Raw genomic sequence first — 6,780 nt, forward strand, 5'->3', positions numbered from 1 at the left:
TATTATTTACATTATTAAAAAAATAGGTATCGGTGTGCTGCGAGCGTGTCAGTTTTAGAGAGAAACGAGTCTGTCTTCAAATATGGTTTGTAACTGGGTAGGCGGCGGCCGCATGTTGAAGGGACAAAAAAAAATCTGAGAGTTTAGGTTTAGATTTTTCTTGTGAAACGACGTTGTTTTAATGAATGCAGGTCAATTTTATTTTTTTTTTATTTTTATAATGGTTAATATTAATACAGTTTAATTATTTTAATTAATTAAAAAGCTAAATTTTAAATATTTTTTAATTAAACAAAATTAATAATTATAACTTAAATCTATGATATTCTTCATTAAGCATTTTTCATAAATATTAGTTTTATTTTAATTTATTGTATATACCCATAATTTATTTTTATATATATAATTTTAAAAAATTTAACTATTAATCAATTAATAAATTTTAAAATATTTATTATTTTGTGTTTTAAGAATATATATTATATAAAAAATTAAAATGACTCTTATAAATTAGTGAAAACTATAAAATGAAGTCATTTATATAATATCAATTTTAGATTGATACTATAAATTTATAATTTATTTATTCTATAATATAATTTTTTTATTTTATTTTTATTTTTTTATATATAAATGTGTGAATGAGTGAATGAATTTTCAAACTAACAAAAAATACCCTTAATCTATATTATTTACATTATTAAAAAAAATATCAATTACGTTCATATATTTACAAAGACCAATAAATGATAAAATTATATATATAAATTCTAATTAAATGAAATTTTGTTTATATAAATAATCAATTTACTAGATCGCAATAAGTTTCTCATTCCTATTACTATAATATCTTCTTCTTCTTCTTCTTCTTCTTCCATTCCATCTGAACTTTAACCATCAAGAGTTTGATATATTAGATTCTGATATTGTTAAAATTGAAAATCAATTATATAATTGGAACATCCCAAAAAGAGATTATGCAACCCACACAAATTATTCTACAATTAAAAAAGAAGTTTTATCTATTGTTTTATATATTACAAAATTTCAAGATGATTTAGTAAACAAAAAATTTTTATTATGCATTGATTGTTCAGTTGCTGAAGATGTTTTACAAAAATATGTTAGAAATTTGATTTCGAAATAAGTTTTTGCAAGATGACAAACTTTTTTAGGATGTTTTGATTTTATAATTGAATATATCAAAGGATCTTCTAACTCTTTACTTGATTTTCTTACACATGAATTTTTACAGGGAAAAGCTTAAGATCAAAATTAATGAGCACTCCTATTAAAAAGAAAATTACAGTTGACGATTATATAAAAAATACTTATGTACCATTACAACCTTGCCTTCACCTCCTCCAATTAATTCAAGATTAATTAGACCCACTTCTCCTTCCAATACATCTCTTAAAGAATCCTTTACATTAGTACACAAAGCCTCCAGCTCTAAAGCCTCTTCCTCCTCCCCACAAACAAAATTTGCCTCTAATTACACTGAAGCATTATTAAAAAGCCTAACCTTTAACCCAACCAAGTTTTATACTAAACCTATTGCAAAACACATTACAATCCTAGAACTCAAAATTTTTAATGGAAACTTTAATAACCCAAATTACCCAGACATCATCCAAAACTTATTTCAACCAAACCATTATTTTATCCAAGAAAACCCTTACAAAAATAGAAAATTTTATGAATTAATACTTGTAGATTCCTGCTCTATCAAACTTGAGCATGTATTTGATGAGAAGGAACCTCACAAGATCTCTTATAGCAAAGCTAAAATTAATAAGATTTTAACAATTATAGATTGGAAGCAAAGCCATTACATAGGAAAGAAGTTCTCAATTAATTTTAAGCTAGCTTGTTACAATTATTTTGATTACAAGACTGTAAGGTGGAATGCCTTTTTTGTCAGGAACTGGACTCACACTTGGTTCTTTTCCTGGTCAAAGACATGTCCCTCACACTTTCCTCACTGGTTCTTAAATTGGTGGAGTTATTTTGGTCTCATTAGAGAAATTATGACTTTACAAATCTGGGAAGGATTTGATCTTTATAAAAGAGAAATGAAGAATTTAAAGTTAAATCCAGTGCTTTCTTATTCTTTTACATTTGGAGTTCCTTGGATTTTCTCTTGGGCCTTTGATGTCGCACAAGATCAAGAGAATTCATATGCAATATTACAAAGAACTTTTAGAGTTAAATGGTGGTCAAAGTTTAAACTCCAGTTAGCTTGTCAAAAGGAGATTACAAAATGGTTACAACATCATGGAGTTAAAGCTCAATTAGCTTCTACCCCAACAAAGCTAATTTTTTGACAAACAAAAGCAAACTTCAAGCTCTTTTACCAGGTGTCAAGTCTCTAGAAGATTTTAAAAAACTCTTAAAAATGGCTTATGATCAAGTTTCAAAGTCTTCAGAGAAGAGTAGTGACATCGATGACGAATTAAACTTTGAAGTAAGAGAAAGAAATGTTATAGAAACAGCCAGGCAGATCGAAGCTCCTGAGGAATTTACACCTCAAAATGAGGATGACTATTATGGCTATGATTTTTTTCAAGCAAATTATCGTCATAAATGATGTCAAGAAGCATTATTTGGAATCTTTACAGCTTTTTCTATTTGTACTATTAAAGCGTGTCAAAATTATTGTGTCCTTTTCTTCTATAAAAGTCATATGTAATAATTGAGTCTATATTATTGAAGTTACTATGCAGACTTCAGAGTTTGTTAAGTCCGAGAGTCCTAGTCTGTAAATAGTGTTTTATTTTATATGTTCTGTATGAGAAAGAATCGAGCTGATCTCTGTGTCCAAAAAGCTTTCTCTGCCTTATAAGTTTCTTATAATTTTGTTTTTAATAAAGTTCATATTATAAAAATTTCTTTGTTAAAACAAATCAATTTCAAATTATATTTTCAAGCAAAACATCTTCATTATACTATCTCTGAACTAGTTGCAAAGATCCCTTCCTCTTGTTTATTGATAATATATCACTATTAATTACTATGTTTTTATGTATTTTTTTATTTATTATTTATTAATTTGAAATTATTGCAATAAAAATATATAGAGGGATAAAAGAGAAAGAGAAAGAGAAAGAGAAAGAAAAAGACATAAAAATAATAAAAGAAAAGAAAAAGTGAGAGACAGACTGAAGAGAGTGACATGATATTAGGTTATTTTCATTTTTCTCATGATAATGTCAAGTGGACATGATATTGCCATTCTATTAGTATAGAATTTTAATACTATGCTAATTAGATCATATTTACGATCATAACAATAAAACAATATAATATAACAAAATTGTTGGGATGAGATGGAAAATTTTCATGGCAACATTAAGTCCACAGGATATTGGCATGCTATTAGTACCGATATTTAATACCATACTAATTAGATCATATTTACGATTGTAACAATATAACAAAGTTAAACAAAAAAATAATATAATAAATTCAAATATTTATGCATGATAATTATAGTAATATAAATAGTAGTATTAAAATAAAAAATAAAATATTTTAATAAGAGTAAATTATTGTTTAGTTTCTATATTTTAATGAAATTAATTATTTGATCTCTATATTATGAGAAATATACTATTTAGTCTTCTTATTTAGATTTCATAAACTGTTTAGTTCCTCCATTAATTTTTCTATTAGTTAATACTAGTTAAACTATTATTTAATTCCTCTATTTTAGTAAAAATAATTAGTTAATCCCTATATTTTGAAAAAATACATTAGTTAGTCCTTGTAATTTGACTCTATTAATTATTTAGTTCTATAATTATTTTTTATACCTAAACTATCTAATAATCTCCTACTTATTTCTCTCTTATCCTCCCTTATTTTTCTCTCTACATGTTTCTTCTCTTCTACTCATACCCTTCTCTTGTAACACCCTGAATTTTTAAATAATTATTTTATATGTAAATTATAATATTTTACTTTGTTAAATATTATGGAAATTAAATTTGAATTTTCTAGATTTTTAAAATTGGGTTTGATTTTCTTAAGACAATAAATTTCATCTATTTTTAAAAATTAATTTAAAAGTCACATGGCAAATTTAAAAATATATTTGGACTCCACAAATTTTTTTGAATTTTCTATAATTTTTATGGAATTTTTAGGCCTCATTTTGGGACCTAGGGCAGAGTAAAAAAATTCAATTTCGGGTACCTTGAACCGAATCGGCTGAATCAAATAGGACTGGATCGGGCCAGTTGAATCGAACCGGCCCATTTTCCCTTTTTCTTCCTCCCTCCTGTGTCGCACTAGGCACCTCCCCTTCCCTCTTCATTTTCTCTCTCCTCTCTCCTCCCCACCACCGACCACTACCTCCCCCTCCTCCCCAGCTCACCGGAACACCACCAGCAACCATCCCCACCGCTGGCTGCAGCCCTAGGAAGCCGAAAAATCGAGTTGAAGTCCCTCCTATGAGCAGCACGACTCTTCAACTTGTAAGGTCGATTATGGTCGATCTGGTCACCAATCGGATTGGGTCCAGTCCCAATCAACCTCTACACTTTGAGAGCTTTCCAAAGACACTAAGAACATAAATTTTTGTCAAGTTATTTGTCCAATTCAAGCCTGGAAAGTTTTAGCCTATTTCCACTTTTGGGCTAGATTTCTCCTAGACTAGGAACTCCACGGAGATTCTGAGATCACCGGCGTGCTCTACTTGGCAAGAGCTTTGCGGTGATATAAATTTCAAAATTTTCTGACATAAAAAATTTGATGGGTCCCATCAACTTCGTAGTATTTTTTTCGAGCCTTTAATAAGTATTATGAGGGTGAGCTGAGCTCCCCAAATGGATATATTTTGTGATTACAGGTCGAGTGAGTCAAGAACTCCTAGTTGGATAATCCAGGTTAAGGTCAGACTCTGTCCGGTTAGTTTCTTGAATTGAGACTTAGAATATGGGCTTCATGGTTGGGCTAAAATAGTTAGGCTTACTATGGGCTTTGGGGGCCTTATACTGACCCAAGTCCTAATGCTGGTCCAACCCATAATTTAGGTCCTGACAAAGTTGGTATCAGAGCTTAGGCTTTAGATTCATGGGAAAGTGTGTAACTAGAGTTGTCATATGCGGAGTATAGGATTCTATTTCGTCTTTTTTTATAATTCCTTGTTTTTTAGATTTTGCATTATTCCTTGGAGAGTGTAAGAGTGCTTTAGTTTAGTGGTTCAATTTTTGTGGAATACATGGTGATGTGAGTTAAAGTTAGCAAATGTGTTAAAGTTTGCCTTAGGAATACGTACTCCAAAAAAATGTTGCGTTTCTATCATAATAGGGCTAAATGATGTGCCGATCTAATGCAAGGAATGAGTACATAAAGGCGAGTTATGGTAGTATAGTTGCCTTAAATCGGGGTGAGGCTATCACTACTGGCAGTCATCAGTGGATAGCCCCGTCACATTAAGTTTATGCTATTAGTGAGTTTAAGAGAGACAAGAGATTAGGAAACCTAGTCTGTTGAAATGCACCGTAGTAACTATGTAATGTTCTCAATGTTTGTGTTGTCGCAGACAAAGATTGACATAGGATTATTGTATAGAACTACGTAGCATCCCTAATGTGTTTCCTAAGGGTGTTTGCAGACAGCCTCTATTTTGATACAGTTATGCCAGAACAGAGTTCTAATTCTACAAAGGAGTTTGGAACTCCTAAATAGGGGTTTAAAACCCTTCAGCTAGAATGTTAAAAGATTATAGTTGGATGGTAGCCAGAGTTAATGACTCGATCACTCTCACATGAGCTAGAGTTATATGAGGAGTTGCTTTAAATTAGAGGTTTCAGTATAGTCATAAAGTAAAAGTAGCATTCACAGAGTGGGACCATTTGGTCTCAGGTATGGGATCTTAGTTTTGTCATTACAGTGTACTTTTACCTAGAGTTTGATAAAGATAGTACTCTTTGTGTGACAGTGAAATGTAGAGTGTGGTTCTAATTCCTAAAGTAGATTGAAGGTTACGAATACTATTATAGCCTATGAAAAGATGTTTTAGAAAAGTCTATAGTATAATAACAAAGCTGATAGCCTTATGTAGTTGTGGCAATGTAGTAGATATGGTACCTCTTTTACCATCAACCAGTCACAGAGTATGGTAATATCCTTCAAGAGAGATAGCAGACACTACCAATGTTGGTGACCTACAGAATGGCATCCTAGGTGGGATTATAGTATGTGATAGAGAGTTGTTGGCTCTAATGTCCTAGAGGGGTACAAGTTTCACTGTAGGAAACATAAATCATCAAATCATGATGGACATAAAGTCTTTGAATTTAATGATGGGTTTAGGTACCCAGTATCTTAAGTTTTGGCTAATTGAGTGGAAATGGGAAAATAGTATCTTTGTAGATCTCCTCCTCGAGGTAGTAGAGCGTAGCCTGTAGTCTAATAGACAAGAACAAAGATTGCGTAGTGAATGTGTGACTACTAATCCTCGCTTCTTTCTTAGCTTCTACCGCTCAACACAAGAGTATGCTCTAAGCATAGGAAAGGGTAAGGGCATTAGGTCAACAAAGATAAATCATAGGATATTAGTAGATAGAAAAAGTGTAAAAAGGAAGGTTAAAATAGTGGGTCCCAATGTAACTAAAGAGATAGCCTGAATGTTAGTGGAAGCACTAGTTAGAGTGGTAAAAAAACCAATTCTAAGTAACATCGAGGTGTAGATGACTTGGTAGAGACAATAAAAAGATACATTTCCGATATTACAATCAGGTCAAGAAAGAGAATAGAGTTAAAAAGTAAAAT

This window comes from Hevea brasiliensis, chromosome 1 (genome assembly GCF_030052815.1).
Source record: "Hevea brasiliensis isolate MT/VB/25A 57/8 chromosome 1, ASM3005281v1, whole genome shotgun sequence".
Classification (NCBI taxonomy): Eukaryota; Viridiplantae; Streptophyta; class Magnoliopsida; order Malpighiales; family Euphorbiaceae; genus Hevea; species Hevea brasiliensis.